The sequence below is a fragment of the Phaethon aethereus genome, assembly GCF_964289735.1.
Source record: "Phaethon aethereus genome assembly, chromosome: 16".
Lineage (NCBI taxonomy): Eukaryota > Metazoa > Chordata > Aves > Phaethontiformes > Phaethontidae > Phaethon > Phaethon aethereus.
In genome coordinates, this window is record NC_138592.1 from 846,484 (window position 1) to 864,018 (window position 17,535).

The following is a 17,535-nucleotide window of genomic DNA, read 5'->3' on the forward strand; positions in this document are numbered from 1 at the left end:
AGGTATTTGGTTCTGTGCAGCTTCTGCTGGACACAGCATTTTAAAAAACATGGTGGTGAGAAAGGCCACTGGACACCGCCGTTCTGCAGGGAAGGGGGAGAGGAGACTCACCCTGTACCCCAGAGGGTTACCTGTGCAGGGGAGCTGTAAACGTCTGTGTGCAGTCCTGGGATCCCGAGTGTTGGGATTTTTTCCAACTTTGACGTACGCTGAGTACACAAAGTTCTCAACACCCTTGGCCTGCCCAGACTCTCCATTAAGGTTTGACTAGAAGCAGGTTGGGGGACAAAGGAAAGTACCAGAAAGGTTCAGCGCAGTTTAATTTAACAAATTGCTTTCGTATTTGCAAAGGCTTATGTGCATTTGCAATACAGGAATATTACTCCAGTGACAACATGCTGCCTTTACTCAATTCTTAGTAAAATGATCTTATTACTATGTGAAGGAACAGATGGATTTGGTGCATCCATCTGGAGATAAACAAACCTAAGTCAGGTGTATGCAGAAACATGCATCAGGGCTTTTGAATTTTACTGCTCAGCTCTCCAGACAGCCACATCTTCATACAATATAGATATACGTTGCTTGAGCACATAAACAGTGCAGTCTAAGGACCAAACCGATGGTTGTGTGTATGCAAGATTCCTAATACCCAGCTGGCCTTTTAAGAATTAAACACACATAGAATATGCAATTGCTCCAGCAAACAGACACTTGAACTGCTCCAAAATGGAAAAAAAATCTAGACAAACAAAAACAACCAAACAAAAACCACCACCAAACCTCCTCTTGGCTTCTATACCTTGGATTCTGACTAATGAGCGATCAAGGAAGAAAACATCCCTATGGACTTAGTTGATTTCCAGACCAAAAGCTCCCAGGGGGTTTTGAAGAAGGTTGATCTGAAAAACAAAAGATGACCTCGTAAGACAGCCAGAAGAATGCACGGCTGAAATCCTGCCCCACATCAGAAAGTGGATTTCTGCTAGAACGGCTTCGCACATCCTTGCTGTGTTAGCAGGAGCCAGCGTGGAAGCTGTTGTGGCATCGCGTGGCATTGTCACAGGCTTGTCCCCCACGCCTGCCCCCAGCCTGCCGCTGGCCCATTCACCACCACTCCGCGAGCCGCTTGTGCGCGGCTTCCTGCAGGAACCGTCGAGAAACTGGGTGTGAAACTCCAGTCTCGCAAACGGCACTCGGCTCACGCTCACTTCTAGAGGTATTTCAATGGAGTAATTATGCGCTTTGGGTGGCCTGAGCACATATGATTTTCCCTTTCTCAAATGCAATTACAGCTGCACAGAAACAGAAGAAAATTTATGGACGAAACACCAGTAGAATCAATATATCAGATCAGATGGAAGACCATGATTTTGAGCTGCTGCTGAACTATATTAAACCACCTAAATTAACTTAATTAGGTGTCAAAACAAGTCTGCTGGATATATGAGAGATATTTGTTTTTCTAAAAATTCAGTCTAGTTTTAAAAAGCAGGCTCAGCTCCCAATCAACATAGCTCCTCCAATAAACTTTTAAAAATTGCATATACCTCGAGAGACAGGCCATCTCTGCAAAAGTTTTCTTATTTATAGATAAATTCACATTTAGATAACAGGGATGTCAACATTCAGCAATTCACAGACAATAAACAAATCGGAAATATCAGTCAAAAACTGACTCAAGAGAAAGTAGGGAGATCATTTAGGGCCAAAGCTCCCCTTTACATGCCTACACTTCCTATAAGCCCTCAGTACAGCTGCAATTGGCCCTTCACAGATCTGGATGGAAACAGCTGCATCAGAAGACGTTGAACTGTTCTTTATATATACACATATGAAAATATAAATATATATGCATATTAAAATATAATTTTTATATATTATATATAAAGAGTTTTGTCCATTCCCGTCCTCCTTCTTTTGCTTTTCCACAGGTTTTTCGCTTTCCGTATGTTTAGGGCAGCATTTGGAGTAGCTTTTCTAAGCGAGCAGGAAGCGCGCCCACGGTGCGCTCTGTCCCGAAGGCGGCAGCAGACCGGCATGCGCGCAGCTGGAACAGGCACGGGGTACACGCGGCATGCACGGCGGCACAGCCTGTAACGCACACCCGGACAGGACAGGAAAGCACCAGGGCACCCCCCCACCAGCATTATCAGGTGCACAAAGACACTGAGGAGGAGCATCACTCACGGTTTATACCACACAGCAACCTCCGACGCCCAAGGGGAAAGCATCTTGGAAGTATTTTAGGTGTCTGAAAGACAGGAGAATGTTATGCTGCTACAGGCTCAGAGGTTTAAGCTTAAGCCAGGGAAGAAAACTTGGCCTGGATTGTTCTTCCTTTTAGAGGAGGCAGAATCCCAGCCGCGCTGTCACGCGCTGCTTCAGAGACGCGGCTCCTGGTTAGCGCCGCGGGACTGAGAGCCATCTCCTCTAGCGACGGGGCACGGCCGGAACCGCACGTTGCTCAGAAGCGTTTAAGGAGTGACAAAACTGCGGTTCACCCTGCTCCCAGCAGGGACCTGTTTGCTGCAGACCTGGAGCGGTGACAGGCTCAGGGTCAGGAAGATAAACGGGGGTTCTGCCCCGTTTCGGCAGTGCGGGCGGGGGTCTCACGAAGCACATGCTCCACATCTACACCTGGAGGAGCCGAGTGAGAGAAATTCCTTTTCTCTTCCTCGTGGCTCTAGGGAATACAATCCGAAGCGACCTGTACCTTGGTTGTTAACTCAAGCGGGATGCTGTTTCTTAGTGTGGCTCCCACACTGGGGTCAGTATCGCTACAGACAAAATGAAACCGTTATGTAATACAACAAACCGTTGTCAGACAAAAGCAACTGAGAGAAATAGGAGAGCTGATCGTCAGGAGGCCATTAGAACCCGATGTAGTGTTTTGAAGTGCTGCCTCCAGGCTGGTGCCTCGGGTGAGGGCAGCCCGAGCAAGCAGGTGAGCTCAGCTCCCCGCCGCGAGCAGGGAGCGAGCCAGCCGCGGCGGGCGCCATTTCACAGCGGTCCCCAGGCCAGCCGAGCCCGCAGCCGACGGGCTGACCGCCGAGGGCTGCGCGGCAAGGCCCGCGCCCGGGGAGGCCACAGCCCAGGCCAGCCTGGGCCGGCGGCGTGCACTCCTCCTCAGGCGCCTGTGCGACGCCCGGGGCCCGGCCTCCGCTCCCCCAGGGCCACGCAGCTGACGCGGCGTGGCGGGAGCTCTGTATTTGCCAAAGTAAGAGCACTGGCCCCCTCTTCCAGGGATAGGGCCGAGGCCTCTCGGCAAAACGCGCGGCTGCAAGTTAGTCTAAAACGTAAGATGGTTCACAGCTAATGACGGGCTGCGGAGAAGCAGAGGGCAGGACAGTGTCGTGGTGAGCTGGCACCTGTGCGAGCCGCGGCCTGGGCACAGAGGCAGAGGTGAACCTGCCAAGAAGAATTTAAAATCAAACTGTTCTCAGTGGGTGACACCGAGACAGGCAGAGACATGGAGGAAACCCTTCTCCGTGCACCTGAACAAATAGCTGTTCTGCTGGAAATGAAGGCAAAGAAAGGCGGCAGGTAGAAAAGGGGAGCCGCTGCCAGGCCTGCGCACAGCGCTGTGGCCACACAGACTTTCCTGCACGCGAAGCGGCAGCAGCAGCACTCGCCTCAGGCTTATTTTGACACCTACCAGGCTCGCGCCACGGGCGCGGTCCCCGAGCCCGGCCGCGCTGGCTGGCCGGCGTCCGCCAGCAGGACCAGCGCGCCGCGGCTTGGCCCGACAGCGGCCGCGCCGGGGACGGGGGCATTTGCGCTGCAGAGGCAAAGCCACACCTTTGGTAGGCGCATCTGCCGCGCACCGCCACGGCTCCCGAGAGCTGCTCTCTGTAGGGAAGAAAGCCCCTTCCCTCAGGAGCTACCAGCGTCACTGCCCCTCCCGGAGCCCGCTCTCTGCACAGCCCTGCCGAGGAGCCTCAGGTCCTGATAAACACCGCGCAGCACGAGAGGATGCATACGCTGACATTTCCGCGGGGGACGGTACATACTTCTCGGGTGACTGCCATACCTCAAAGCTCAGTCTGCTGCCAGCACCACTCGGCCCCAATACACTGTGGCTACTCTTGACCAGAACAGACAGCGTCTGGGCTGGCATCTCCCTGGGGCACAGACACCGAAGCTGCTGAGAGCTTCACACAAACCACTGTGGCGACAGCAGAATGCAGTATCCTTAGGGAACCTTCTTGGCCATCTTCCACCATTTTTTGGGTCTCTGCACATATTTTAACACGAAGGGACCTAGGTATAGTGTTTCTATTCTGCAGTTTCTTGATGAAAAATTTCTTTTGTTCTCCCTCCCCTTGCCCTTGCAGAAGCCTTCATTATACTTTTCTTATACTGCTGAAAGTCAGTCAAACTCCACCAAGTACCAAAGATACTGAGAAGAGCAGGGGAAAAAAAAAGCCACCTTGACCCCAACTCCAGGGACACTCTTGGCCTTGAGTGGAAGAATTGTAACATTCACAATGTACACTTTCTCGTCTCATTTCACATGAGCAAAGATATTTAGTCTCAGAACATCCAGCAAAGCAGCTCCTGCAGGGTCCTTTATTTGCTTTTAAAACAGCAATAATAAAAAATAAAAAATTAAAAAAAAAAAAAGAAGAGAGTTAAAAATGCAGAACAGCAGGAGGAACTGTCGCTAAACAGCCTGACAGGAAGCAAAATGCAGAGAGAGGATGGAGAGAAATGAGGCTGGCTTTTGCAAGGCAAGTGTCCAAAGGTGCATCTTTTCTTGCAAAACAACAGACACATTTATTCAATAAAACGTTTTTGTGGGTTTTTTGTTTTTTTTAAATTTGCTGTGTCCTTTCTCTCCAGATAATCCCTTGTAGATGAGGTCTCGGCTTGAGGTTGTTTGCAGAAGCCTCTCCCTCTGTTAGCTTGTTGCTCCTGCAGGCAGGCTGTAGTGGATGTGCTTGACCCACCTTCACTTTATACCACCTAAGTTCCTCCTGCAGCCGCCAGTGTTGCTCTGATGGATACAGAGCTCACTGCAGAGACACCTTAGTCTACAGCTGGGCCTCGAGACATTGTCAGAAGACAAAGAATCAGGCAGAAGCCTTTATTCTGTTTGCTACTGACCCTTTGATAGCTGTTGAATCCAGCTTCAATTCTGCGAATGCGAATTTGCTCATTTCAGACTCGAACAAGACAGTCGTTAAATCTTCATGAGCTGTAAAGGAAAGCACTGCCATCAGGACTTCTGGATGCTGACCTGTAACCGTATGGAAGGGCATCTAAGCTGTCATCTTCTTACTTCTCTTAAGGGAGGTAACACTCGAAGGAAGCACAGTGCAGGCTCTGCGTTTTCAGTCAGCTGAGACTGCACACAATAGAATTTAGATTTCTGGATGCGTGCAGGTGCACCCGAGAAAGCAGAGAGACATTTGTGTTTTTAATTCAAGGGGACTGCAGCTCAAAAATAGCTGATGCTGTGGGATAGATGGAGAAACCAAGTCCTTCAAAACTCAGTGTGGCTGAGGAGGAGGGGGTCTACAAAACAAGACTGGCTGCATTTCTTAAAAGAGATGACATTCCAAATGACCGGGACTCTAATGGGACATATAAACAGAGCAGGGAGGAAAGGGACATGGGGAATGCTTGTGCAATGTGCAGAAGGGCTGGGATAAACCTGGAGAGGTTTTGCTCACCCTTCTCTTAAGCTTCTTGAGAGATGCTGGTGCCTTCTGCATTTGAACCTTGCAGTGACGTAGGCGGACCACATAAGAGAGACTAAAACCTTCATCATCTCCAGTCTTAATAACCTGCTGGCGAAACTCCCATCAGTACAAAGAGAACTCTCCCTTTCCCACCTTTGTCGCTAATAATTCGGACAGAAGGAGAGGCATTCCCAACAACTCAGATAAGCAAGTAGAAAACCCTACAAACATCTAAGATATTGTAACTTCTCTTTTTACTTTTTCTCTAGAATAATCCACCTAACATCAGTGATTTCAGGGTCTGAAATCGTTTGCAAGGCAATTCTGAGTTGCTGTTTGAAGCATACTTTTAAGTAATGCGAATCTCTGGTTTTACTTAACACAGTCCGGCCTGTGCGGGGAACGCTCCCTTATGCAGGGTGGAAGCCAGAGGTCCTTCCCCCAGACAACTGCTACAAAATCCAGCCCTGGCAAAGCTATGCGCAGGGCAGCCATCCGACAAACCGCTCCAGGTGTGCCTTGGAAAGCCCAATCCACAGAGCTCGTCTGTGCGAGTGTTCCATCGTGTGCTGTTATGACTCTCAATTCCCCAAATCACGGAGCAAAGATCATTTTGTACAAAATATTCATAATAAATACAGCTAACATAAAAAAATAGTAAGGACCTTGCTTTTACTCTTATCTCTAATGATGAGAAAAGCATGCTTAGTTCTGAGAAGTTGAGTGATGAGATCTGGATACCAAATAGCCCCACAGCACAAAACCTTAGGGATACAAAAGGTCAGAAAAGCGCCCAGCAGTGCCCAGGCTGGCCATGGCATAGGTCGCACTGACCGCTCACGCTGCATCAGTCGCTAATGGGGTGACAGAGGAAAGGCCAGCCTGCCGAATCAGGCTCAGTACAGAGCTTCCCCTGCCTGTGTGGAGAGCAGGAGAGGACTCTCTTCCTTGTGAGTTGCGCTGGTTTCAGCCAGGGTGGAGTTAATTTTCTTCACAGAAGCTGGTGTAAGACTGTGTTTTGGATTTGGGATGAGAAACCGTTGATAATGTGCTGATGTTTTGGGTTGTTGCTGAGCAGTCAAGGACAGTCCAGCTTCTTGTGCTGGCCAGCCAGCAAGCAGGCTGGGGGTGCACGGGGAGCTGGGAGGGGACACAGCCGGGACAGCTGACCCAGGCTGGCCAAAGGGATATTCCATACCGTATGACATCATGCTCAGTATATAAAGCTGGGACGAAGAAGGAGGAAGGAGTGGAGGGACATTCAAAGTGATGGTGTCTGTCTTCCCAAGAAACCATTACGTGTGATGCAGCCCTGCTTCCCTGGAGATGGCTGAACACCCGCCTGCCCACGGGGAGTGGTGAATGGATTCCTTGTCTTGCTTTGCTTGCGTGCGCAGCTTTTGCTTTACTTGTTAAACTGTCTTTATCTCAGCCCATGAATTTCCTCACTTATACTCTTTCGATTCTCTCCCCCGTCCCACCATGGGGGAGTGAGCGAGTGGCTGCGTGGGGCTTAGTTGCCGGCTGGGGCTAAACCATGACACGAGCCCTCGGCATCCTCCCTCCTCTCCCACCACCCACGCTCTGCAGCACATCTTCACGTTGCCCGCGGGGAGGTGGGCAATGGGAACAGACACCACTGCCCGTTTGCCAGGCTGGAGGCAACACACTCTGCCCGCCTGAGCGCCCAGGCTGCTGCTGGCTGTGATGTTACTCGCAGCCGTCATCCACGCTCTGCTTGGTTCAAAGCTACTTCGCAGACAATAGGACACTTCAAGGTAGTCCCATAAGCACGAGCTAATGACCCCTCCGAGAGCTCTGCACAGCAAAAGGCTCCTGCACAGATCTGCTAATTGCTCATCTGCCACCACAAAGTAATGCCACATGCTTGGCTATAGTGCCAGGGGATACACCCCAAGAATATAAACCTATATTTTAAGTGAAATTTACAGATGAAAACATCAATACCCAGCATCTTCCTCAACTGCAGGTCAACCACTTCAGGCAAACAGAAGCACAAAAAAACCTCCAACAGCCTTTCAGGCATGGATGGACACCATCTGGGTTTGAGCACCGCTCCGTTTTCTGGCCATCCTGGGTCTCACAGGAGCCCTGTCTTACCAGTCCACTTGACCAGAACCCCTGCTTTGAAAAGCTCTGCCCTCGAACCCTGCTCTGATGCTCCGCATAGTCTCTTTTTGCTCTGCACCCTTGCCATCACACGCAGCTCGCAGCCAGCGTAAAGGCCACCCGGGGGGAGGTTTCCACCTGCCCCAGCAGAGCCCTGTGCAGTTAGAGCTGCCACCTGACTTGCGTTGACTCAAACCCCGAGTTGCTATTTGGCCAACCAAGCAATAGAAGATTTGCACGTCCGAGGTCATCAGTGGTGTGCCGCAGCCAGTTTTATTTCGCAGGTGCCCGTCCAGGCTGGAGCTGTAAGCCCTGAATCTTGGCACTGGCAGTGCCAGTTGCTGGCCCGCAGGCTGCTGCACTGCAGTGCCGCTCTGCCGGGGCTGTCCCAAGGATCTCGCGGGCTGTGATGGCAAACAAAGCAGCTGCCTGCATCGGTGCTCCTGTGGTCTCCTTTCTTGCTCAAATAGAAGCTTCACACAGTTCATGTACAAATACACGTTTTCACACACAGAACTTACCTGTCTGCCAAAATTGTTCACAGGGATTCAATACTCAGAACAGTTCTTCTGGAATAAACCACCATCCACTGGGTTTGTTCTCTGTGGCCCATTTCCCCACTTGGAGGGGTGACAGCTTCCCATCAGGCACAGCCAGCTCCAAGTGCACGAGCAAAGGCGGGAGCCAAGCTGACACGAGGGAGACCACACGCTCTGGCTGTCGGCTGGTCTCTGGCTGACTCGCAGGGGCTGCTGGCAGCGATGTTGTCAGGACACCGCCGAGGCTCCACTTAGTTCCCAAGTCATTTCACAAAGATATTTTACCAGAAAAGGGATAATTATGAATTAATAAAATACAAAGTACAAAGTACTGTTCCACCACCTCTGTTTACCTTTGTGTTCAACATCATAGGTCGGGTGGAGCTCTGGCTTAGATAAAAACCATGCAATGTGAATTACTTGTTAAAAGAAGGTAAGTACCCATTTCTCATCAAGCATTTCCCCTGTCACTCTCAGTGCGGAGGAGAGGAAGCATTTGCAGACATCCCTTCCTTTCCCTGCAACCGAAAAGACGACGCAGACTCCCAGCAACGATGCCTGCCTGCGCTCCAGAAGATGCTCCACTGCCCTTGGCCGCGGGAAGCTGCTTCCCCTTGCTTTGCACTAACCCTTTTTAAGGCTGCAATCCACGCCTTGCTGGTGCTTACAGGGATGATGTAGTGGAAGCTGCCACATGTTTAAGCTTTCCTAACTGTCCCCCATGGTCTACTAAGTATAATTACCAAATAATGTGCACGAACATGAATGTGTCCTTGGCAATTAGGGGGGCACCATGGAAGGGCTATCAGCCACTCAGCTGTCCCTCGCACTGCGGGTCTCTGGCCAGCCGCCGTTATCACACCACCTCACCATCTTGCATGCCTTAGCAGAACACCGTGCAACACTCCGCTTTCCCCTGAGCAAAGCTGCTGACAGGTTGCTGCTCAGGATTTTAGGCAATAAAAATAACAAACTGTCAGTGTTTTAAGGACCAAGCATTCAGAGGAAGGATTACGAGCTGGTACAAGTGGTGTATTTGCACTTCACGCCCGCTGCTTCCCTGCATAAATCCATATGGCCAGGTCTCTTCCCCACTGCACTCAGTCTCACCTGTGGGTCTCATCCCTCAGAGCCTGTGGCCCCGTTCTGCTCCAGAACCAGTGCCACGGGATGGAGCTGTGGCAGACAACCGCCCTTAATGCCTGCAGTGCCACAGGGACCAAAAAGGAGGATCACAAGGCCGGAGAGAGGACTGCAAAGGAGACATTTCAGCTGTTGATAAAAATAATAAAGCTTACAAGTGCTTTTCTTGCTCTCACATCCCTACTCTTTCTGGCAATCCTGTACCTGCTCTGAACAGATTTCACTCTCAGAAGAGGGACAGAGGCAGCAACGTGCCTGTGCTGTTTGTCACCTCTGAGCAACCTGCTCAGCCAGTTCTCAATGAGCTTGGTTTTCATCACCTGTGTTTTTAAATAATCTATTTCAAGGAACATCTCTCCTTTCACAGAATGCTGGGAGGCCGGCACACCCATGCCAGGCACCCAAAAACCCGGCCAAGACACAGCAAGGCTGCGGTGGCTCCTGCCTGACAACACTGGCGTCCTGCAATCCGCACACCCCCTTGGGAATGTTCTGCTGGTGATAGGAGCTCCAGGAGACCTGCCCGCCTGCACGCTGGGGCTCAGGCGCCAGTGCAGGTTATATTCACTACTAGTTGCGATTACTGTAAACATGAATATTGGCTGCAAATATTCCCCATCAAAAATGACAATGTGAGGTAACAAGAATTGCAGCATTTACCCCACAGCTTTTAATTGTATTTTGGCCAGGCTGAAATTAATTTTTACTTGCTGTAACTCTAAAATGTAAGTGTCTGCCCCTAAAATGTGGCTGAAGCCAGATTTGTTTGCACAAGAGCAACAGATCTCACAACATCTTAGGAGACCAAAAGCCAGAGGCCAAAGCAATTAATGCTTTGGGGACAAGGCAATTAAAAGCAGACAGAGATAAATATTTATGTATTTCTTTTCTTTTTAAAATCTATGCATAAGTAGGAACCTACTGTGAGGGCTGTCAGGGATCCTTCAGAGCCATGGACCATTCCTGCACTTGCCTCGTTTCAGCCCTTTCAGCGCCTGCACAGCAAAGCTCTGGAGACCTGCTGGCCCTTCAGCTCCCCGGTCGCCCACAACCACCAACCAGCGACTAAAAGTATTTCTAAGAATGAAATGCTTCTTTCCTTTTGGTAGGAAGCAGGCATCTTCCCACACTTTCAAATAAGAATATAGAGAGTATAAACAAATCACATGTTAATTATAAAACCAGTCATAGCAGCTAACGAAACAGCAGGAGGTAAGTACCTGCTCTGATGAGATTATTCTGCCAGAGAGCCAGGGTCCCACTTCACAAAAGGCCGGCCGATATTAACAGGCGAGTACCCCATGTGGTACTACCTGTGTGTCTCCCTGACAGCTTCCACAGTCTGACATTGCAGTTGCTCCTGAGGTAATGATAAGCCTGAGACTCTTTATATACAAGATGTGAGCTACATTCTGCAAATGACCCTCCCAGAGCTCAGAGGCTCTGAAGGGACCAGGGATGAAATCCAACCATTCACAATCTGCTGAACAGAGAAAATAAAATTAATTCAGGAAGATCCTCACTAAGGACAAGCTCAACAATTTATGGAGGTTCTTGTCAGTTTAACCTTTACATCTTCTCCACTATCTAAGTTATTTCTGCAGGAATTGTCACTGTGACTTTAAGAAACTGCAAGAAAGTTATCTACCAAAAAAAAAGAGAAAAAGGGGGACTTTCATCCTTTCAGGGATATGAACAGCAGTAACAAACAACTTGTAGGGTTCAGTAGTTCACAGCAAACGTTAGACTGAAATCTATGACTCCCAGACACGGCATGGATCAGTTGAGCACAGTCTCATTTAGAGATTTGCCTGATGTAAAGTCAGGACCCTGCTGGGCCATATTTCTGCATTCAGTGTGGTTAAGTATTTTAGTTTAGTTTCCTCCTGAAACTCCTCTCCTCTAATGCCCAGTCAAGAAGATCCAGTCATTAGCATCTGTAGACATGGTCTGGGCAACTGCACTCGCCTTTACAGCGCTCTGCTCAGAATTTGCCCAGTATCCCTCCTTTCTTACTAGTGATGAAGCATAAATGCCCCCATCCTCAGAACTGGTGATTAGGATAGTTGTGTCAGGATTTTGCTGACATTTCTATTATAAAGTCACCTAGAAGGGAGGACAAGGAGCGGCTCATGCATCGTCTGCTCTCCTTCCTCTGACCAGTGGCTAGGCTGCAGAGCAGGAGCAACACTTCCAATCTTTTGTACAGCTGCTGCTTCACCCCTTAGATCTTTCTGCCAGTTTTGCTCATTTTGTTTTGCTAAAACTTCAGTATTAGCAGCAGCTCTGTGGTTCTTGAGAGAATCAACACAAGTCTTGACATTTTCACCTTCTGCTGGTTGGGCTGTCTGCAAATGTCAGAAGCATCATCGCCAGCCCCAAGCTCCTACACTTCAAATCATACCCCACAGCCCGTTACAGTCCTGCTTTTATCTGAAGCACATTCTGCACGTTTGAAGTATGTGGCAGCACTTTTTGAGGGGCATTATTTCTTTCAAGATTAAGCATAAGAGAATGTCTTGTAAAGACAGATTCTGGAGCAACTTTACTGAGAGCCAGGATTAGCAAGCTGTGCTGCTGAGACGAGGCAGAAAGAGAAGCGAGAATGCTAGGAGGTGCTGCTGCTTCATTTCTAAAAGAATCTGTTGCTTGGGAGCAGGATTCATGGATAAGAAGCAACAGGGCTTACACAGGGAGCACAGTTTGGATCAAGTCTGAGTTTGCTCCAGCTCTTACCTAAAGCACAGAACCACAGTTGCTGATGTCTGTTTGCTTGAGCAGTTTCTTCTCCTTTGGGCTGTTTCATGACAAGTGAAGCAGATGCCAAGTCTCTGCAAAAATGAAAACAGGCAACAGAAGCCTCTTCAGCACCCTGAGGCATCATTCAAGACCAGCTATATGAGCCCACCCAGCACATTTTCCTCTCATCAGCCTCACTTGTGTCTTGCACAAAAACTTTCTGTTTCTTTTGCATAATTTTCATGGCTTCCTCTTGATTCTCAGCAAATGTCTGACCACTGGAAATGAGTCACGTTTCATCATGAAGGCCTCTATTGATGTTTTCTACTATCTTTTTTTCATCATGCTGCATTTAATGCCATTCATTGGCTCCAGTAATAAGCACTAAGAGCAAAACAGTATCCACTACTAGAAGCACTTGGAGAAGTTGAGTGGCTTGTTTAGAGACATGCCTGGCAGGATGGCCACAGCAGTTTCCACTAGAGACAACTTATAATGGCTCCATTGAGAACAGGACAGAGCCATCAGCTCAGCGCAGGATCAACTCCACATCCAAACAATATTCATTAGAATACCAAGAAGATTAAATCCCCTCCTACTTTTCTCAAAATCAACTGCTTTGGGAAACTGAAGGTAAAGAACATGACACATTTGCAAAGCATACAACAATCCTGCTCAGGTGCTAGCAGTGCCGTCTGGAAGCTGGAAGACATTCTGAGCACCAACACGTAAATCAGAGCACCGAGTCAGTCATGATCAGAGTTTTAATTGAAATTTGTTCTGTTGATGTGGCAGAAGATTTCTTCCACATTAAGCTGTTTATGTTACAATGTGTGAGCGAGTAGATTTAGCTCATGTTTCAGTCTGCTAGAAATCAAGTTATTTCTTAGGAACACGGTCCATTTAATTCTACTTGTTTTTTACTGCTGGAGTACTATTAATATGCATACTGCTTTTATTTGGGTAATTTCTCCATCACTCTTCAACTAGTTTCTGGTGGGCACTTCTCCAAAACCATAACCCCCTGCAAATACTCACCGTGGTCCCAGCTCAGGAAAGGTTAAAGACAGACAGGACTGCAGAACAGTGATAAAGCATAATGTAGCGAAGCCCATCTCCATGTGTTAATTAGCACTGACGAGAAACAAATTTAACTTTTTAAAAATATTCCTAAGTAAGCATAAGTGTAATTTGATGAGCTGGATGAGCTGGACAATGTATAATTTGAGTGCCTGCATGAACCAAAGAAAGCTTTCATCAGAAGAACGAGTAATGTCGTAGCCCAGAGAGAGAGGGAGCAGCTACCTGTGCACACCCAGGTCTCAGGTACGCCTACACCATTAGAAAGGGGATGATTTCACTACAGACCTGATGGCATCAGCTCTCGTTTCCAACACTGAAGGACATGCATCTTGCGCAGTTTCATCCCGCCTTACAAAAGGATGCCTTTGCATCCCTGATGGATTGCGTGGCTTGGGCTCACACAAGCTGTCCCTAAGAGGAGAGAAATCACCAAGATCCCATCAGTTATGCTCCAACTCTTTATAACGTATAACTTCAGGACTATTCATTATACAGATTTATAAATGAGAACAAAGAACAAACTCATTACTAGCTCTTAATGGAGACAGGACATGATAGCTATCAGACAAATGTAGTGGCACGATAACTGGATTAGGAGATCCGTAAATATAGCTTGTTGGAATTGGAGGCTCTGTAACAGTTTTAAAGCAGAAAGGAAACAATGCCTCAAGGACATCTGCAGCGCCATGTTAGCAGTGAGAGGGCCATTAAAGCCTAGCATACACCGAAATAGTCTGTCATGCAGAGTCTGTCTAAATCACTCTCTCTTTGCAAGTACATTGAGAAGGATTTCTCTTCTCTCACCCGTGCCCCTCTTTCACCGGGAAGGTGGTGCGAATGAAGTTGCTTCCTACACTGCAACAGGTATCGACAACAGGACAACGGTCCATCAATGTATTCCTGCCAGGAACAGTTTGCAGACAAAAGTGATCCATCAAGTACAACACTGTGAAATCGCATTAACATGCGGCAAACATTGTGAGGCCAAGACGACAGGGAATCAGACGGCAGAAAAATTCTAATTGTATGAATGCTACTTAATTATTTTTAAGGTTACAAGAGAACCCTGAGAGAATATAGGCTTTATATAGCAGCCTTTGCAGAAATGTCTACCAAACTTATCACAGTTCTGCCCTGCTACTAGAACTGTACTGCCATTAATGCTAGCCAGCATCAAATGGCTGATTAAGACACAAATCTCAATATTACTAATAAAACAGCGAGTGTCAGAAATAATAGCCATTATAAGCATGTATGATTTCAGCTGCAGAATGAAGAAAAAAGAACTTTTATGGTGTCTTGCCAATAACATTAATCTCTGAGGAACCATCAAAACTGAAGATGCCTTTCTCTAAAGCCAATCACTGACGGCCTGTGCGCAGAGAAAAAGTACAGCTATGCATGAAAATTACAGCAGGTCACTTGAAACACGTTGCAGATTCTCAGCGAAGGCTCTGTAGGACAGGTCTGTGTGTCTGTCTGTCAGAGCCTGCATGAAGGAGGGGAATTCCAGGGTAAGGAAAGGGGGCACAAGAGGGAAAGTTACAGAAAAGCAGAGATTATTAAAGATTGGATAAAAGGAAGGCAAGACAAAGAAAGGAACAAAGGAGAGACGCTTATAGAAGTATCCAAACTTTGAACCTCTGTAATGTCACAGAGAGAAACTCCTGACCTAAAACAGAGGTAGGAAGAAGCCTCCGTCCAGACAGCGAAGCTCGATGGATTAGGTCCATACCCAGCTCAACACCGCTTAGAGAAGAGCATTGCTGGCCTTCACTTCATGCAGTCAGTGCTGCATGCAAGTGCTATGCAAATTCTTAACTCTGTTCCCAGAAGGAAAAACAGAGAAACCCAGCACACAGCTGGCCCTTCACTCCTCCTGAGGAATAAGAGAGGAAGAGGAAAAAAAAAAAAAAAAATCTCCTTTTGCATTCGGCTGGCAGCCGGCTTTTGTAAACTGTTAAAGGCAGCAAGGAGAAGGAGAGGCAAAGATGCATGATATCACGATCCAAGCAGAAAAGACAGCAGAGAAACAAGATGTGGAAAGAGCAGCTCAGGAGAAGGATCCGGCATTTGCTCTTCCTGCGAGCTGGAACAACTATGAAGCAGAAGTCAAGTGCAACCACTCTTCCTACAATCCCTTGGATAGCACAACAGCCAGGACTGAGCTCTGGCAAGTAATAACAGTCAGTGATTTACAACCTAAAATCAGAGAGTCCTAATAGAAAAATAACAGCCTGTCACTAAGTGATGGTGCTTGCAGCGAGCGGCTCCGCGAGGCTGGCAGGCGCCTACAGCCACTGCTGCTGAGGAAAAGGAGCGACCAGCCCAGGCAACAGGCTCGTCTGCCAGGAGGGCCCAGGGGGCTCCTGCTTTGCTTTGGGGATGGTTGGTTTCTCTGGTTTACAAGCCCTGGACATTCTCCTCAGCAGGAGCCACGAGCACCCAACAGGCATGTTCCAGATCAGTAGCACCTGGTACCTTAATGGAAGAAACACACTTACTGCTAAAAACTCGAATGGTGGCAAAAAATGCGGTGAACACTGGGAGTGCAGCTGAAGGAGGACGCACACGGCCAACTGATTAAAAACCAAGATCAACTTTTGGCTTTAAAAAGGGCTCAAACAAGAAGCTCACAGCTACGTCATGTACCAAGGTGCTTGGAACGGAGTATCTCTGGCACTACAGAAAACTGCTTTGCACACAGAAAAGGCATTTCTGGAAGGAACCTCTTTTGGACTGGCCTTCTCCATCGCTTGCCATGAAACACACAAGGGATGGCTCTGCGGAGCAGTTCTGGCCCTGCAGCATGATCCCATGTTCGCTCAGTTGGTAAAAACAAACAGACAAAAGAAAAAACCCAAACCAACCCTGGTCTGAAAGGATGCAGGTGTATAGATTAACAGCAGCAATGTGCCCCCAAAGGAACAATTTAAACAACAAACAGCACACCTCAGATGCCAAATTCTGAATATTTGGGGAGCAGTCAAGAATTTGCAAGCCACTCACGGGCTGAAATTCCTTCATATACAAAGCTTATGTGCAAATAACAAAACAAAACAAAATTCCGCAGAGATGACCCAGGTTAATCCCACCATATAAATCCTTCCCTGAAAGCCGCACACAAAAACCCAGGCTCTTTACAGCACAAACGAAAGCCCAACAGTACCGCCTGGTGGTAATCCTCTTCTGCTGCAGCCAGAAGCAGAAAAATCATTAAATTCATTCAGCATATTAAAACAAGCCGGTTTTAAACGGTAGCAGACCATTACCCCACCCTCAGAATTCACTCCCGTACACCGAGAGGGACCACCAGAAGCTTTGGGTTTAAAATCCACAAGCTTGTTAGACGCAGGAGAAACAACTTTCTGAGGGAGAAAGGCAACAAGCCCACATGCAGAATAGTCTTCAAATCACTGCACCATTTCCCTAAAGTTCATCTGTCCAGATGCAAGAGAAGGTGTAAGAGAAAGATTTTTTTTTTTTTTTTTAAGGAAGACAGGACAAAATTTACAGACTGATGAATTTTGACAGCCACAGAAGACTCAACATTATACTATTCACCAGCATCGAGAACAGAGAAGTTTAAGAGTCCAGGTGCCAGCAACGGGGACTTTAGGCTCTTGGAAGTGGTAATTTAACACTCACATCTTTTGTTGTTGCAGAATTGTTTGGACAGGCAAAACTGCAGTTGCAGAGACCCACAATTTCCACGCAGACATTATTCAGCCTACGTCACTGGAAAGCAGAGCACAGCCCACAGAGGTAAAACGGAGAGGGAACAGCGATTACCGAGTGCGAAGAAATCAGCGCAAACAATACAGCTGTAGATAAAAAAAAAAATCATCAGATGTCTCCCAACTTTATAGCAGACCAGATACAGAAACGCGTTTGGACACCTGCCAGCATGCTAAATAGCAGCTACGGGGCTTTCTGTTGTACCCCATTAGCTTTCAGGAGAGGGTGGATCGCTGCCAGCCTAGATGCATTATAAAAGCAGAGAAGGGGGATGGGAGAATGCAGAGCCACGAGAGGGGAAAAAGTGGGAAACAGGAAAGAGAAGAGGAATGAGATGCATATAAAGAGGAGACACAATCAAGGACTGTGAACAAAGAGAGATAGGAAGAAAAGGAAAAGGGGAATTCCAGCGGTGGGAAAGTTGAGTAATATTTGCAAGAGAAGGCGAAGAAATATGACTGAAAGGTAAACTGTAA